At 47.3% G+C, this 18135-nt stretch overlaps 1 protein-coding gene across 1 annotated transcript in view; it reads left to right on the top strand.

Annotated features, from left to right (window-relative positions):
• The first annotated feature begins 9059 nt into the window (after positions 1-9059).
• Positions 9060-18135, top strand: part of NDST1 (N-deacetylase and N-sulfotransferase 1) — a 61984-nt gene continuing 52908 nt past the window's right edge. The window contains exon 1 of the mRNA XM_034778204.1: positions 9060-9351. The gene's annotated coding sequence lies outside the window, so the exon portion shown is untranslated. The remainder of the gene's footprint in view (positions 9352-18135) is intronic.

Raw genomic sequence — 18135 nt, 5'->3', positions numbered from 1 at the left:
GGCCCTTTTTGGAAGCCAGAAGGGCTTTCTGGCACTAATGGTACAAGCACGTACGAGTGACCGTTTCAGAAGTACCAGAATTGTGTCTAGCGGCCAACTCTGCCTACTCCATTCCCCTGCCAAAGCACCGCCATGCCCTACCGATTATTGCCCAGGGCTTTGTCCAGTCTGCGGTTAAATGACTCAAGTCTTGTGTCTTTGGGACACTAGACACTTTCCTTGGGAGTCTATTGCACATGCTCATGGGGTGCACTGTTCTGAATGCTTTTGTGTCCTGAAAACTACATTTCCCTTGCTCACTTCCACCCAGAGAACTCCTAGCTCCCCCCACGTGGGCCATCCTGTACTGCTCCTGTCTCCTTGAGCAGTTGTCACCTACATCCTGGATCTCTCTTTCATATGGGATAAGATTCCCTTACCACATACTTTAATTAAGGCTGCTGTAATTCTGGCTGAGGGTTCCAGTGATACAAGCAGCACCCTTGTGATTGATGGTGGAGTTTGTATTTTGGGGGAGGGTGGGGGAAGAAACAAGGAAGAGAGACTTTTATTCCTCATTGTTGCCTGTGCTTGGACAAGTCATTCTCTACTCTGTTTCCACTCACACCTTTTGTCTGCCTTGTCTGTTTGGATTGTGAGCCCTTCAGGGCAGGGACAGTCCCTTCGTATGTGTTTACAGCACCTCACAGGGAGGCCTCCATCTTGGTTGGTTGGCGCCTCTAGGTACTGAAGTAATAATGTGGACCCGAAGAAGAGCTCTGTTAGCTTGCCTCTTTCACCAGTAGAAGTTGGTCCAATAAAAGATATTACCTCACCCACCTTGTCTCTCTAATGTGGACATTGGCATTTTGCAGTCATTACCGCACTGGTTTGAAAACGCCTGAGAAAAGAGAGCGTTTTCCACAGTTTCCATTTGATCCTTGTCTAACTAAGTGTCTGTTCTTCCCATTCAGCATTCTCTTAGCTTCTTCACCATCCAGGACCTTCTAGTCATTACGGTAGTTTTCCACAAGAACCGTGCGATAGCAGTGGGGATCGGCAGAGTTCATACATCAACCAGTCATGTCTCAGGTGCCATGTCCAAGCTTGAAAACGCAGGAAAGGTGAAGCAGGATGGGAGCAAGCCTGGATAAATTTATCCCAAGAAGGCTGCAAAGAAGAACCTGGGTATGTGCAAGGGTGGGTAGCGCAGATCACACCCAGAATTGTCCTCTGGGGATTGGACCCACCTACAGGTGGTTTTGGAACAGATGTGTCCCAGAAGCAAGGAAGCTGCAAACCTCATTTGATAGTAACAAACAAACACACCGGGCTGCCAGATGAGCATCTAATAAAACACACAACAGTCCCATAGCCGCAGATAAATGTATTAAGTCTTTCTAGGCACTGCGTGGTAAGGTTATTTTCTCCTTTCACAGCCAAAGGGAAGGATCCTTCCTCTCCTACCCTCCCCCTAGCCTCAGGAACTGTGTATCCTGGCAACTGAAATCACCCCACAAGCCTGCAATTCTGGGCTTTTCTAGCAGCCAGTGTGGGTGCTTCGAGTGTCCCGTTGGTTGCCCGAGTAGCAAAGGCGCAGGATAGATGACTGTCAGGCGAGCCACCTAGCTGCAAACGGTGAGGACTGCCTCCTCGAGCTCTCTTGTGTTGCTTTCATGGGTGCTGGAATTGGGGGTGCTGCCACGCCCCCGGGCTTAAAGTGATTTCCATCATATGCAGGGTTTACAGTTTGGTTCAATGGTTCTCAGCCTCCCCACTGTACAAATTGTTCCAGCCCCCCTGTTGCGTTGCATTTAAAAAATGCTCCAGATTGAGCTCCTCATGGCTAATTAAAATCCCAGCTGCTCTTTGGCAATAGCCTCCCAAACGGATGGGAAACCCACACACACAGGGACGCTGCACATGAAATTCAAGGCTCATCTCATGACTAAATGAAAACAATTGAACTGTTTCTGTTGGTCTTTTAACCTCTGTAATCTTGGCCCATCTTTAACCGGACAGCATCCCTTTAAAACCACAGATCTGGTAATCCGTCTCTCTGAAAACCGGAGTTCAGGATTCTGGGTTTTCTCCCTTGCTGTGTCAGCAGTGCACATGCTTAATGACCCCCATCAGCTGCAGTGGGAATCCAGCCCAGGTTTGTCGTGACTAAGGGCATGTCGACACTGCGGCTGGGCACAGGCTTCCTGGCACAGGTAGACAGGCATCCACTAGCTCTGCTTGAGTTTGTGCGCTAAAAGGATAGCTGGGGGTAGCATGGGTGGCGGTTCAGGCTAGTCACCTGAGTATATACCTGGGGTCGAAGCAGGTAGTCCAAGCCACTCCCCATGCTATCCTGAGCGACGCCATTTATTTTGATAGCACACTAGCTTGAGCAGACCTAGCGCGTCTGTCGGCCCGTGCTGGGAAGCATGCTCCCAGCTGCAGTGTAGGCATACCTTCAAAGTCATTAGCCTCTTGATGGCTGATAGGTGACCTATGACAGCTGTGTTCGCCGTTCTTGGTTCCCTTCCTGATGGGCAACTGTTCGCATCTGAAAAATAGCCACCCAAAACAACAGCCTTGTCGGCAGGCTCTGAAGAGAGGCCAAGACTACAAGGGTGTCGACTGAATACCCTCCTTCTGCCTACACCAGGGCAAAGGCGCACTGATGGAGGAGTCCTATGGGGCCAAAGGGTACTGTCAGCTAGACCTATTGGGATCCAGGAGGTGGGCAGGCAAAAAGTTCATTCCATGAAAAGCGCCGTTTTGGTGACCAGAAACGATGCACAACTTGGACACAAACCATTTTAGCCATTCACAAAACGGCCACGAGAGGCGGTGGAGATGCTGCTGCCACTGCCGGTATCCCTGCCACCTCCCCACGTTTAGCCTAGTGTTTAGGGCACTTGCTAGAGACCTGGGTTTGAATCCCGGCTCTGGAACAGACCCAAAATAGATTTGTTTTTTGATTCACTGAACATTTTGAAAAATTTCACATTTGGTTCAACCCGACCCAATTTTTTTAAATGTATTTTTTTGGAACTGCCACTGAATCGAAAATCAGTTATTTTCCCTTTTCTACTGCCTGCTGCCTCTGCAGTCCCCATCCTGTAGGTTATCAGAGGACTTCGGTCTCTGGGCCTCTCAAAACGGTACCTTTCACTAACTCTACATCTTTCCTACTTCTCCCCTTGCCGCAGCGATGTTAAGAATTTTCTGTAGGAGAAGCTCAGTGCCCTGAATGCAGCTGTTAGGTGGTAGAAAGCGTTTCAATTCACTTGTAAGGGTTTCCTTTCTCCCCCCCCCCCCCCCCCCCCCCCCAAAAGCAGTTCAAATAGATATTTCAAATGTGTGCATCAAAGAAGGTTCTAAGAAGATTAAACCCCCTAATTCTGATGTAAAGATGATTAAGGAATTGGCATATACACCTCTACCCCGATTATAACGCTGTCCTCGGGAGCCAAAAAATCTTACCACGTTATAGGTGAAACCGCGTTATATCGAACTTACTTTGATCCACCGGAGTGCATAGCCCTCCCCCCCCCCCCCGAGCACTGCTTTACCGCGTTATATTCGAATTTGTGTTATATCGGGTCACATTTTATCGGGGTAGAGGTGTACTTCCAGGGCCAATTCCTGGTCCTAGGGAAGTCAATGGGAATTTTGCCATTGACGTCAATGGGACCATAGCTTGTCCCTAACTCTTTAGGAAGGTGTAGGTGTTGATTAATACATTGGAGATGATACAGAGAGAAGCTGCTAGACTGGTTTCAAACAGCTGTGCCTAAGGCTAGGTCTACACTATGGGGGGGGGGGATTGAATTTAAAATACGCAAATTCCACTACGCGGATAGCGTAGCTGAATTCGACATATCTGATCCGACTTACCCCGCTGTGAGGACGGTGGCAAATCAACCGCCGTGGCTCCCCCGTCGACGGCGCTTACTGCTACCTGGGCTGGTGGAGTACGCGCGTCGATTCGGGGATCGATTTGTCGCGTCCCGACGAGACGCGATAATTCAATCCCCGAGAGATCGATTTCTACCCGCCTGGATCGGCGGGTAGTGAAGACAAGCCCTGAGTAGAATCTGTAACTCATATTGTGCACTAACGGAATTGGTTTCCTTTAAATTTGTAGCTGAAAATGGACAGGGGAAAAAAACCCACTTGATTTTATTTATAATGGTAAAACTGGTACTGATCAATCTGAATGTCTTTCCGAACAACCTTATGTTCCCAATAGGTTAGACAATTCTAAAAAAGAATGTATTTATAAATCCTGAGCCAAGTGTTTAACAAATTCCTTTCCCAAGCATAATTAGTCAGTGGAAAACTTTACCACTGGAGGTTGTGAACTGTGTAGATTGTGCTCAGAGTTTTGTTATGTGCTGTTTATTACTCATGGCTGGCTTGTTGCATGATGATTTTCTATGTGAATCCCCCAACTATAACTCTCGCAGGAGCCAGTAGATAGGTATTCAGTAAGCTTTCCTTGGTTGAGATAAGTATTTTTTGCAGAGCTTGCAGAGACAATTGTAGGCTGGAAAAAAAAATCATCCCCTTAATACAGTTTACAAGAGTTCAGAGTTGTAACGATTCCTGTTTGTTTTCTGAACATTCAAGTTACTTTGGATTGGGCAAAACATTCCAAGATCTTTAGAAAGAAAACATGTGAGGGATGTGAAATGTTTTGAGGATGAAAAGTATTTGACTTCAATAGCTGCTTCTGAGCTTGTTAGTAAATTTGCAGTTATAATTGTCTGCGGTTCTCTGTTTCCTTTCTACTAATTTTTTTTTGTTTTTTTTGGTTTGTTGTTTGATTTGACTGAAATTGTTTCCTCTGCTGTTGGTTAATGGGAAACCATCCCAGAGAACTGTGCCAGAGGCCAAATACCAAACAGATCTTGCAGCCTGTCTTGTTCCTATTGGCTGTGGGACACCAGACCTCACAGTGTCTTCTTCACCCAGTGTTGGACATTCTCACTCAGTATGTGCAGTAATCACGACTGGATAATTAAGCACAGATTTGTGGGCCATGGGGCGAGAGGCGAGGCAACCCTGGAGACCCAGAAAGAGCAGTCTAGGGCTTGGGATTTGCCGTGCGAAGTCCTAAAGCGGCTTTGAGAAGCCATTTATTTGTATTTTCTCACTAAAAATGATTTTCTAAGGCTGAAATTCACCCCCATGCAGAGGACCTGTATCAAACCCATGTGCGACTTAAGTCCTGTTTTGATGTCAGAATTGGGACATAAGTGGGACTTAAATGGTGCATAGTTCTGGTGCTGGCCCTCTGCATAAGGGTGAATTTCACCCTGAGGTCTGGTCTACATTACAAAATGTTGCCCTCCCTCCCTTGTATTGTCCTACTGTTTCCTGTGACTCGCTTCTCTGCCCCTCCATTGGCCTGCCTATTGCCTGCCTTTCTGTGTATCCAAGAAGCCATAGCCGTCTGTGCTGCACCATGTCCATCTCTTTCTGTGCCATTCATCTGAGGTGGCTCTGTCCCTTTCTCGGTGACCCCTCCCAGGGCCACCATGGACCTGTGATATTCTTGGTCATTCCTTAGAGGAGACAACATTGACCCATGCTCTTCTGTCTTTCTCAGTCCCTGCCACTGACCCCTGCTGCATCTCTCCTTGCATCTGCAGGGTGGCTGTAGCACAGACATGTCGGAATAGCAGAGACAGAAGTTGCACACCAGCCCATTCCCCAGTGCCAGAACAGCATCCCTGGTGTGGGGAGAAATCCTGCTTGTTGCACGTGGCAAGGTGGTGAAACAGACTCATGCAGTCTGCGCTGCTGATTAACCCAAGCACCGTTAGCCTCTAGGCAGAAGGAAGGGGGCAGGGACAGAACGGTGAGCTGTGTCAAGTCTGTTTCCTCCTGCTTGGAATGAAGGGAATTTTTGTGCAGGTTGGAGCAGAGACCGAAATAGACAAAGTCCAGTGTACAGCTGGCAGTTGGCTCTCATCGGCACCTTGAGCTTGTCTCTCAGCCAATATATGAGCTGGAATTCTATCATGACCTAGCAGCTTCATATCAAATCCTGGTTATGTTGTGGGGAAGCCTCAGAATTAATTGGCTTCTAAAATCTGACAGGAGAGGCTTGCACGCACGCACACACACATCCCCACAAAAAGATAAAAGGATTCTTTGTAGGAGACATCAGCCTGACATGCCAATTATACCAAAGCATAGCCTTGCCTAACCCTTCAGGACACCCCATCAAGCTTGGCTCTGGGGAACAGCTGTGAGAGAAGGGACTTCATGCAAATATCACGAAGCAAAGCCTCAAACACATTCCAGGCCGGGGGAATCATAGGGGCCCTTTGGTTGAGAGATTATCGCATAACTCAGGATAATCCACCATAGCCCAGTGTGCTATAGATTGAAATAAATAAAATGTTCCTGTTCGCAGCATGGGGGTGCTGGGCTGAATCGGGGGGAGAGAAAGGAGTGGCTTGCACATCAGGCCGAGGGAGTTCAGAAATGAATGTCTGGGGAATCTTAGGTCCCGATTCTGCATGGTTTGGGTTCCTGCACTCATGCTGTACCCCACTGCAGATCTGCGGATGTACAGAGTGTCCAAAATCCACGTTTCTTTCTCATGCAGCCCGCAAAGGTTCTGATTTACCATGCAGTGTAAAAATCAACTCAGACTCCAGAACAGCATCAGCATAAACTGGTCAGTTAAGCAGGGCCTTTGACTAACGCCTCAGTTCAAAGCACTGTACTTGTGGTGCTGTTAAAGTCAAGTGGGCACTGAAATCCAGTGCAGATTCTTCTCCAGTGTCCACACCAGGAGGACACAGAAAATCAGTTCACATGCTCTGACTCCTGGGAATCGTTAGCTAACTACATTAAACTAATAGTAATTAATACATGCTCTGCATTGCTGTAGTGCCTTTCATTTAAGATCTTGAAGCCCTTTACAAACATAAATTAATTCTTACAACAGCCCTGTAAGGTAAGTAAGTAGTAGTATCCCCATTTTATACATGGGTAAACTGAGGTCGGTAGCATTAGAGCTAGGAATATAAGCTCTAGTCTTGGTTGCTAACCCCTTGCTTTGACAATCAGAGCCCATCACTGACATCCCTCACAGCAATGCACACTAGACATTCCTCATCCAATTCCTGTATTTATATAGAACAGGGTTGTATTTAAAGTACACAGGGCCAAATTCACCCCAGGTATTAGGTGATGTAATTCTAGGGATGTCAGTGGAGCTGCACAGGCTGACGACAATGCTGAATTTGGCCCACTGTCTTACCATTTTAATAACCTTTAGTATATTAAAGGTTATTAAAATTGAGACAATAGGCTACATTCACAGGAGGAAAGATCCAAACTTAGAACCAATAACACTTAAAAAAAACCCTCTCTACAATTTCTCTAATAGTTTTAAAAAAATGATAGTGCTTGCAGAATACATGATGGTATGAAGATTTTATATTGGCACTTCTGTGCGGTGACCTAGACATATCCCTCATTAAAAGTTACCATCCTGGGCACAAAATATACTAGCCTGCCATGTGCTATGATAAGTCAAGCTCATGAAAAAAACTACTGATGTTTATTTACCAGCCAAAAATCCCAGGGCAATTGATCGAGTTCTGATTACATATAGCGATTTCCAAATTGATATATAAAGTTCTTGTTTCTAGACACAACAAGTCATATGATATCAGGCCTGAAAACATTGTACTAATCCAGGTCTAAATAGTATCTGCCCCATTACCTGGAACTGACATAAGATTTGGGGAAAAAGAAGGAAATGCCCTTTTCTGCTTAAAGCTAAGGTTTGGAATGTTAGAAGCAGTCCAGGCAGAGATGGATTAAGTGGGCAAAGTGGAGGTGAGGTGATCAAAGGTTCATGTTAAATGCAATTTATCACAGAGGTCTGATCACCAGGTATGTGGTCTGTATATAGACAGACATTGGTACCTGCGCATGGGAGAGATGGTCACAATTTTATGAATTTTTGATTTTTTTTTCTTGAACATTTTCAAAAATTCTTTGCACTGAATGTTCACCATTTTTTACTGGCTCTATTACATGTACTGGTGTGTCTAACAGCTGATGCTCCGCTATGTGTCATAAGCCCTATAGAGCTGAGATTCTCTGTTAGTTCAAATGGTAGGGGCCTGTGCTTTTGGAACTGGAAGGTGTGTATTCATGCTGTCACCATGAAGTTCCAGGTGGCCTTGGTGTGAGGCGTAGGGGCATCCCTGATATCCTAAGCAGGCCTGGGCGAAGATTGAAAAATATTGCGACCTTCTCCCCTAGGTTTTGCTAAACTCTTTATTAATTATTATTTGTCATGCAATAAAGACTGAAGGGTCCATTCAGGGATCAGAGCCAAAACGACAGTCCATGCCCCAAAGAGCTTACAGTCCAAGTAACGTGAACTCAGAGAGAAAATTCTCTCCTACTCACTTGTTTTTGGAGCACACTGTTTGCTCTGTTATGACTGTACGCTTCCTGGCACAGGGTCAACAGGAATGGGAGGCATTTATGCATCTGCGGACGTGTCAGTCAGCTTTTCAAGGCTGAAATCGAACCCACTGGACCATCAGCCTTGGAGCCAGTAACTGAATGGACTGAATATTAGACCATTCCTCCAGTTTGTCCAGTGCTGACCGCCAGGTCCGGCCCTGATCCTGCCCGTGCCCCCCCTGACACTGAGGGCTGGCTGTGCCTGCGGGGGGGCAGTTTGCAGAGCGAAGGGCCTTTGTGAAGCCAGTAACCTGGGGATGCGGGGCCAGGCCCCTGCCCTACAGAACAGCCATGTGGCTGTGTTTCTCCCTGCGCCCAGCTGGGCAATGCTCCCCCCTTGCCCCCCATGCAGCGATCACCGGGGGGGTTGCAGCTCTCGGCGGGCCGAGCTCTGCCCTGCCGCCCCGGAGCTGCGGGCTCAGCCCCCCAGCCGCCGCGGGGGGCGCCTCTGTCCCCCTCGGGGAGCGTGGGCGGGGATCGGGCCCCTCGGCGGGGCGGGTGGGTGGAGCTCGGGGGCGGCGCGGCGCGGCGGGGGGAGCCCCGGCGGGCAGGGGGCGGATCCGAGCGGAGGGGCTGGGAAAGGCAGCCGAGCCGGCTGCAGGCTGGGGCCGGCAGGATTAACCCCGGGCAGCAGCGGCAGCAGCGGCCGGGGGGCTCCCTGCGGAGCGGGCATCGTGGCCTTTGCGAAGCGCCGTCAGCCCTCTCCCTGCCCGGCCGGCGGGAGCGGAGAGGCGCCGGCCCGGCTCCCCACGGGCTGCATGCAGCCGGCGGCGCGGGAGGGGGCCAGGGCGAGCCGCCGCCTGCCCCCAGCCCCGTAGCCCGCTCCCCGGGGGCGGCGCCGGGCTCGGCTCGGGACCATGCGGCCGGCAGGTAACGGGGCTGCGGGCCGGGCCGTCTGCTCCCGGGGATGAATGGGCGACGCGTGCCGCACAGCCGCCTGCAGGCCCCGCTGCACCGGCGCGGAAGCACGGGGCTAAAGTTGGGCTGCTGTCCCCGGGAACTGGCCTGGGCAGCAGCTGGGCGCGGAGGCCCCGGGCAGCTGCCGGGCGGGGACGAAGGAGAGGGGCCGGGGGGGGGGTTCAGGCTCCCTGCACACGGGGATGAGAAGGGGGCCTGCAGCCCCTCCCTCCCTGCTGTGATTGGGGAGCCCCAGGGGCGCAGCGAGCCAGGGGCAGCCGTGGGGGTGTGTGTCCGTGTCCGAAATGTAAGTTAGGAGCAGATGGGAGAGCCGGAGGGAGGCCGAGCGGGTCACTTGCGGGGAATTCTCTCCCCCTCCCGCATTCCAGAGAACAGGAAAAACTTTTGTCCTCGGTGCGCTGGCCGAGCCATGTGTCCAGCCTTCCCGGCAGATCCAGCAGCCTCCGAGGGGGGGGTTCTGTTGTGTCCTGTTGCAATTGCTTGTCATTCCCTCCGCCCCTCCCGGCTTTGTAACTTTCACTTTTCCCCCTTGCTCCTTCTCCGTGTTTAAATTGCTTTTAGCCCAACAGTTTAAAGGCTAGCCGGGGAGTTTACGGCGGGATGCGATGGTTGCATTTCAGTGGCTTCTGGAAAACACAGGCTTTTCAAACTGGATCTGTTTTTGTTTTTATAAAAGAACAAACTATTTCCTCTGGGCTGATTGCGGGGGATCCGCTCCTGCTGTTTGTGTGAGAGCCCTTCCCTTGACAGGGCACGGTTTAAAAATACTAATTCTTATAATATCAATTTGATATGGTCTAGATGGTATTTGGTCCTGCCATGCGGGCAGGGGACTGGACTCGATGACCTCTCGAGGTCCCTTCCAGTCCTCGAATCTATGAATCTATGAATAATGCTTGGCGTTTATTTTGCGCTTCCTCTTCAAAGTGCTTTTACAGAGCTGAATTGATCCTCCCAGCCTCTCCTGGAAGGTAGCTAGGCCTGAGGAGTTACAAAATAGCAAAGGGCACACTTCCAAATATTACCTTGTGTTTCCTGAGCACTGCTTTGTACGTCTTTGGGGACTTGATCCCTGGACCTGCTATTCTTGCTTGCTCCGAATATGGGAAGGCCCCAAAGCCCAGAGGAGTGGTGGAGAAATACGGGCTATTGATATAGAATATAGACAATGCTCTTACACTGAAAAATGAGTGTTTCTTTTGCACCTCGTTGTAACAAAAATGTATAGTGTTGACATAATGAATAAGAGTGTGTGTGTGTGTGGGGGGGGGTTCTCGAACAGATGTAACAATTAAAATGACAAAATTCCTTTAGTATTTGGGACACATGTGGAGTCATTTGATTGGCTGCTGGGTTGTTATATCAGTGTTACCAGTGATGCCCGGTCAACGCCACACAAATTATTGCATGACGGTGTTCTTTGTACAGAGCATTGCAGGATGCCCTACACAAAGAAGGAGGTGACTGTGAGCTAAGGGGAAAAGGCAGAGGCTATAGGTGTGTGTTGTGTACTACACATGCACAAAGCAACAGAGGGTCCTGTGGCACCTTTAAGACTAACAGATGTATTGGAGCATAAGCTTTCGTGGGTGAATGCCCACTTCGTCGGATACACATGCACAGGCTACATACAATCTTCCACTCTTGCATTAGCACCGTTGCAGTTCTCTTGGTGGCAGCACTAGTGTGGAGAGGCCAGGGGGGTTTTGCCACTGGGTCATCCAACTTTAGGTGGTAAAGATGCACAGGTCTTGTCTACCTTAGTACCCTGTGGGTGGTAGTGCAGTGGCGGAAAATTTCCTGAAAAGTGCTGTTGTACACAAAGCTATAGAATGACCGATCCCTGGCCTGAAGGATTTTCCACGTTTGGCCCAGTCCTGCAAATCCCTGCTCGTGGGAGTGGTCACGTTTATTTCTGTGGAGCTGCTGGCACAAGTAAGGGTTACAGGCCAAGTGCTCAGTTAAGTGGGATTTGGAGAGGTTGCAGAAGTAACTCCATGTATAGGAGGGATGGCAGAAGGAGAGTGATTCTTCCTGTCCTGGCTCTGGAGAATGGTGAGGAGGGGACGGGGAGAGGGAGGGTAAGAGTGGAGTGAGTGGGTGGGGTGTAGCTGGATAGGGCAGGACAAAGGTACAAAGACAGGACTTCTGTTAAGATGATTTATTAACATTCAATGACCTTCTTTCAACAGGGGAGCATGAGATTCAGAGCAGGAGGTTTACCAAAGATCCTGCAGCTGCTCCTGGGATCTCTCTGAGATGCCCAGAGAGGTTCAGCTGCTTGCAGGTGTTGCTGGCAGCTCTCCTTGCGTCACTCCTAGGAGGAGATGATGTGGAATTGCAGAGCCCGTAGAAAGCATGTGAGCCATGAAAACTGGGGGAGCTGCTCGGTAGGGCAAGGCACATTCTGCAGGTGATGTTTCTGTGCTACTTTGTGATATAAACAGCAATAAGATCTTGAAGTGGCTGAAGCCTGGAGATGCTTTCTTCCCCTCCCCATCCCCCCCTTCCCAGCTTTGCAAGATGAAAGGGGCCCCAGCTTGTTTAAATCCCCTGCTATCCTTCAACCCATCCCTTTTTCAAATGTGCTGTGCTAGGAATTATGGGAGGAAAGAATCCAGCAGTAAATATTATGCAGGAATAAATGTGAATATGTTAACTTCAGAGATCTCTGTGTCACTGGCTTTGAATTAGCCCGGTGCTCTACAGGTGACCATGATCTTTGGGCACTGTTGTAATGCTAGTAATAAATAATAAAGAAATCCAAGCACTATTGCAACATACGTGTAGAAAGGGAGACATGTATAAGACCTTAAACTACATGAATGTCCCGGCTCTGGAGAGGCGTAAACTATGTTAATTAAAAATAACAGGATTAAAGGAAATCTGCAATTGTTGCTGTAGATTGCTTTAATGTTCCACACCTACAACTGCACAGCTTTGTGGTGCTCTGGTTGGAGCCTTCACGAAGCAGCTTCAGTCTCTGCGGGGAGCCCTGCCTGTCACCTTTGACTGACAATACCCAATAGCATTTAGCCAACAACAAATGACCAGATTTGGTTTTTAACAGAAGAAAAAAGAAAAAATCCCATTTTAATTCCCAGCAACTCTGCGCCGAGTTGGCCACACCTCCTTTCTCACGCACCTAGATCCCAATCCTCTTACTGCGACTGATTAACAAGCCTTTCCTGCTTAATAATCTTTCCATAAACATACGAGATTGTGCCAGAGATTGTAAACTGCAAACTCTGCATTTCTTATACTAGGGTTCCAATCCTACAATTTGATACATAAGGGGAAGGCCCTTGTTCCTGTTCATAACCACGTTGACACTAGGAAGCTCCATACACCTGCAAATGCCCTCCTACGCAGATCCAATTGTGATCTCCTTGGGGCAGGGACTGTGCATTTGTGCCTAGCACTGTGGGACCTTTGGATGCTACTAAATGTTTAATAATAACAGTTTAGAATCGCGAGGGATGTTGTTCATGCTAAATATCTACTTACAAAAACAACATGCAACATCACTTCATTGCTAAGAACTTTAAAACAACACATTCAACAACAAAGCAGCCTCTTGGCGGGACTGATAAGTCACAGTAGCGATTGCTACAATAGCTATTCTTGGAACTGGGTTGATTTGACTGAGGATGGTGCATAAACAAGGATATAAACAACAACATCCCTGTTCATTTCAGCTGCCCGGGGAACAGAAGGAGAGGAAATCATTGTTTTCCAGATAAAATAACCAAGATGAATTCAATAGGAAACTAGCTTCTGGCTTCTAAGTGAACCTTGCAAAGGGTGGAGAAGAAGGAAATTAAACGATGAAGGTCTGAGGGCCCCTTTATGCCACAGACGAATTTAATTCGGTGTGCTTCATGATGGTTATAACATCCCCCAAAGTGGGGAGATGCAGGCATTGTCATGTACCTTCAGCCTCCTTTTCTTTTCCTTTTGGAGATGACATAAGAAGTAACTTGACTGCAAATGTTTCTTAATGAGTGGCATTCTTTAAAAGCATCGATATATAGAGTAGAGCCCTGCTTTATAGAAGTCTCTAAGTCGCCCTATAGTCTATGGCATTATGGGACATTATCGTAGTTCAGCGTATACTATGTAGAATTTCACTGTAGGTAGTTTCTGGTCTGTCTGATACGTTTACCTTTCCTTTTATTATTTATCGTTTGCATTTGGATAGCCATCTGTCTTGGATGGTTTAGACACCACAAATCCTGAATCTTGGCAGGAGGTTAGACTAGATGACTCCTGCGGCCACTTCTAACCCTATAGTTCTATGATTCTGGAATGGTACCACCGACCTACAGGCCACAGCCAAGATGTTTCCTCCCATTTCCTCTCCTTGTAGGTGTCTGCTATGTCTTCCATAGAGCCCTCATCTTACAGGTTGCTTCACACAGACTTGCAGAATCACTGCCTTGGGATGCATGTAAGAGATTTTGTAACGAAATTTTAAAACCTCAAAATGGGAGGTCTTTCGCATTATCTGTGACTTGGGGAAATGGGTGCTTTTTTTCCCCCCTTAATTGCAAATTGGGCTATTTTTGAGTGAAAACAGAAAGTTTCAGCATCTAGAAATGTATTTAACTAAAGGTGGGTTTTTGGTGTTTTTTTTTTTTTTTTTTTGCATTGAAACATTTGACACTTAAATTTTGCATGTTTTGATATGAAAACTACCACTTTGTGGTGATTTGGGGGGGTGGGGAACAACTCAGAAATGTTGCATTCCAAAATAGGCTGGAATGCAATCTCAAATGTTTTTATTCCCATTAAATGTCATGAACAAATATCTCCTATTTTCACTCAGCAGAGCTTACCCAGAACATATTGAGGGGAGACCGTAAACAGCAGTCGCATATCTTTAGGCTTGGCAGAATGTGATTTTTGTTTTTTTAACGATTTCACCGATTAATATTGCTGCTTATTTTCAGGCATTTTTTTCAATTTTCACAGTTGCAGGGTATGAATGGGGCAGGGGTGTCAGACAATAGGGGCGGTCAGGCAATTAATTACTGATGGTAGATGTGATTCAGAAAGTTAAAGCTTTATGCCCATTAAAACACACACTGTCAACACCACATGACAAAATATACAAAGTAAATATGCTTAAATCAAAGTTATCAAGCAGCATTTTTCTTACTTTGCCTATGGGTAAGTTTCGATTATTATTGATGGAAATATTTTGTTCATTGGTTTAGGTGTGCTTGGGGAAATCAACGTTTACTGATAAAAAATCTATTCCTTCCAAGCCCGCTGATCTTATTTTCTTTCCCCTGAAACTCTTGCCTTTTTCACTTCCTCCTTTCTCTATACAGTTTTTTAAAATTATATTTCTGATTTGGGAAAGTCTCCAGTGGTTGAGCAGACCTGTCTTATCTAACTTGGGGGGTCTGCAGCTGTGTTATTGGTGTGTATAAACGTAGGGCAATGGAACCTTTCAAATTCTGTTGGTTAGAGAAAATCTAAACTTTGGGGCAATTTAAGGTTCACTTTGCTGGTCTTGCTTTGTTCTGCAGAGCCTGAGATCTGCAGCTGTAATATTTAGGAAGATAACGCTTGCGCTGGAGAGCAGTGGGCTATTTGTCTTGTTTACTCGGTAGCCACACATACAGAAACAGTGCAGCACGGATAGAAGAATGGGGAGACAGTCCTCACACATCTTAATGGAATGTTGACTTCTATTAACCTTAATATGCCCTTAGGCTTGGTAGTTCTATTCTCTTCTAGACGTGGGCATATAACCCCCTTCTTTGGATTGCTTGTTTATTTTATATATGAAACTGGGGAGGGAGAAGTATCTGTCACGTCCTTTAGGTGCTTTTGAACTAACTTTAATAATGCAATGATGTAAATCAGCTAGAAGCATCCTTCAAACTATAAAATATGCAACCAGGCATAGGTGCTCAATCTACAGTGGTAGGAGCCATATAAGTACCAAATGGACAGAAGCATTTGAATATCAAAACTGACTCCAGCTGTAGTCATCAGAACATCACTATAAAATATTATGTCAGTTACAGCTTGTTTGTTTTGCGGTTTTGGACGCATTTTCAGCCTGGAGTGGGATTTTCACTCTTTACTGAACTAAAATAAATCTCAAAAAGTATGATATCAATGCAGCTATCAAGGGAGGCAGAGATATGTACAAAGGCTGAGGCCCAATTCTGCAATTGACAGTACCTGGGCATACTGCTGCATCTGTGTGGAGCTCCATTAGTTCACCTGCATGCTATTAGTTGCAGGATTGGGGCCTATATAGTCAGTTTCTTCAAATATTTCGTACAGACAGAGAGAATTGGATGAAGACTAGAGGAATGTTTTTGCTTGGCTGTTTTTTATAGGGGACAAAACTGCAGAATTCCTTACAATGCTTTGCAGGGTGGGAGTCTCATGATTTTGTTGAATGGTGCAGATGCTGTCTTTATTGTGTACGTTGCTGGTCTTTAAAGCAGTGGGTTTCAATCATTTTTCATTTGTGGAACGCTAAAAAATTTCAAATTCTAAAGGGGTCCATACCTCCAATCATAGGCATAATCTGTGGACCACAGATCGAAAACCACAGCTTTAAAGCATTTCTGCTCATCTTTCACAATGCTGCTAGTGTTGGCAGGTCGTGAGATTCTGGTCCCTCTGATTACTATCTCGCGTCCTCCCCCTCCCACTACTTCATATCATGACATGATTTTCGCATCTGACAATGTAGAAGTCCAACGGTTTGCAAGATTAATGCTTTGGGCCAGGAAGCCTCAAACTTTATCATGGCATGTTCGACCCATGGAGAGGCTGTCTAGTAAAGACCATCCCTTCCTGTTAGAGGTGGCAGACCCAGTCCCATACCCAGTTGCTTTATGTTCCCATGACAGCTACAGAAATTGCATCCGTGGGAAAGTAGTATTTTTAGCTGTGCCTAAAACAAGGAGGAGACGTACCTGCCAGCAATCTCGGTCCACCAGGCATTGTCTCACGGGCCACTAGCGGTCCACTGGTTACAGTAGGGGAGCTATTGTTGAGGTTTTAGAGATGGTATTTCACGCTTCCAGCTGATATAAAGCCTTTGTTTCTAGCTGTAGCTTTTCTTTATGTAGTGCCTGCTAAAATTATGTCCGAATTGAGGTGATGGAGAGGGAAGCAAGATGATTAAAGCCCTATATCTTAGGATCTGCCAGGAATAGACATGACTGCCTTCTACCCACAGAGAGCTAGGGGTTCCAGCCTATAAAACATTTGTTTCTAGTCCAGTTGCTTCACCGATTTTTGGACCTTAAAACTGTTTTTGGGCCCTTTGTCTAGCAGTGTGTAGTAGGCCCAGCTCCAGGACGCAATGTAGCAAGCAGTGGCCTTTAGGGAAAGGTAAATCTTAATCCCTGGCAGGTAACTTGGGGTTTTTTTGGCCACGGCTGCTAGGTTTTGTTGGGCGAAGAACTGCTTTGCTTCGCCAGCAAAACAAACACAATTACATTAAAACAGCCGTGTTAAGCTGCAGCTCAAGGCTGTGCTGGGTGAGGGGTGGTGGGTCAAGGTGAGCACTGCCCCATGCCTTTCCCTGAAACCAGTAAATGGGGGGAGGAGGAAAGGGGGGACTTGCCAGTGCTGCTTTCTGTGGAAATCTTTTCACATGAACTCTGACCCCAGAGGAGTTAAAGGACTTTGTTCCTGAGCGTGGTGCCAACGAGAGAGAACCGTGTGAATCGACACAGAGAGTGGAGAAATGACTAAAATGGTAGACACCCTCCTCCCCACCCCCACTCTGGTTCCCTCTTTGTCCCCAGATGCTGGGGATCAGGAGAATCCGGCGTTCCAGGACAGCTGGGAAGTCTGTGTGAGTCACACGCAGCACGGCTGCAGGGAGGGGGCTTAGTGTCTCTCATGAATCATGTTGCTCTGCAAAAGTCATGGGCAAGAGCCTTCAGAAAATGAGTCAACCCGGCACTCTGCACATGACTGCAGGCTGAACAGCTTTATGGGATTGGTGGTGGTTCGCTCTAGGTTGTGAGCTCCAGGGTAATTGGGACTGCAGCTGCTACGTTTTCCCTGCAAGAAGAGATCACTTCAGATCACAGCAAGGCCTGTTTCCTAGCTGTCTAGAGAGGACAAAGGCTTCCCAAACAACTGCCCCACCTGGATCACTGTCAGCTACATAGGGGAGGACTGAAATCTAGGTCCCTTTCCCCACTCCTCTGCACAGCGTGTACAGATGTCCCCCAAATACGTAGTTGAACATTTTGGCCGTTATTGGTAAGTTCTAACATGAAAGCCTCATGTAGGGACCTAAAGTGGATGTGTTTGACCTGATTTTCAGAGGTGATGAGCGTCCATCTGCTCCCACGAAAATCAGTGGGAGTTGTAGGCGCTCAAGACCTCTGAAAAGCAGGTCAGCTCTTAATTAGGTGCCCTACTTCAGGCACCCAGTTTTGAGCCTTGTGGTCCTGGCAATCGCATGCAGAAACACAGTGCCAATTAAGTATCAGGGGGTAGCCGTGTTAGTCTGTATCTACAAAAACAACAAGGAGTCTGGTGGCACCTTAAAGACTAACAGATTTATTAGGGCATAAGCTTTCGTGAGTAAAAACCTCACTTCTTCGGATGCATCCGAAGAAGTGAGGTTTTTACTCACGAAAGCTTATGCCCTAATAAATCTGTTAGTCTTTAAGGTGCCACCAGACTCCTTGTTGTTTTTGTAGATACAGACTAACACGGCTACCCCCTGATACTTGA

The sequence above is a fragment of the Trachemys scripta genome, chromosome 8 (genome assembly GCF_013100865.1).
Source record: "Trachemys scripta elegans isolate TJP31775 chromosome 8, CAS_Tse_1.0, whole genome shotgun sequence".
NCBI lineage: Eukaryota > Metazoa > Chordata > Testudines > Emydidae > Trachemys > Trachemys scripta.
This window is presented reverse-complemented; position numbering and strand designations above follow the sequence as displayed.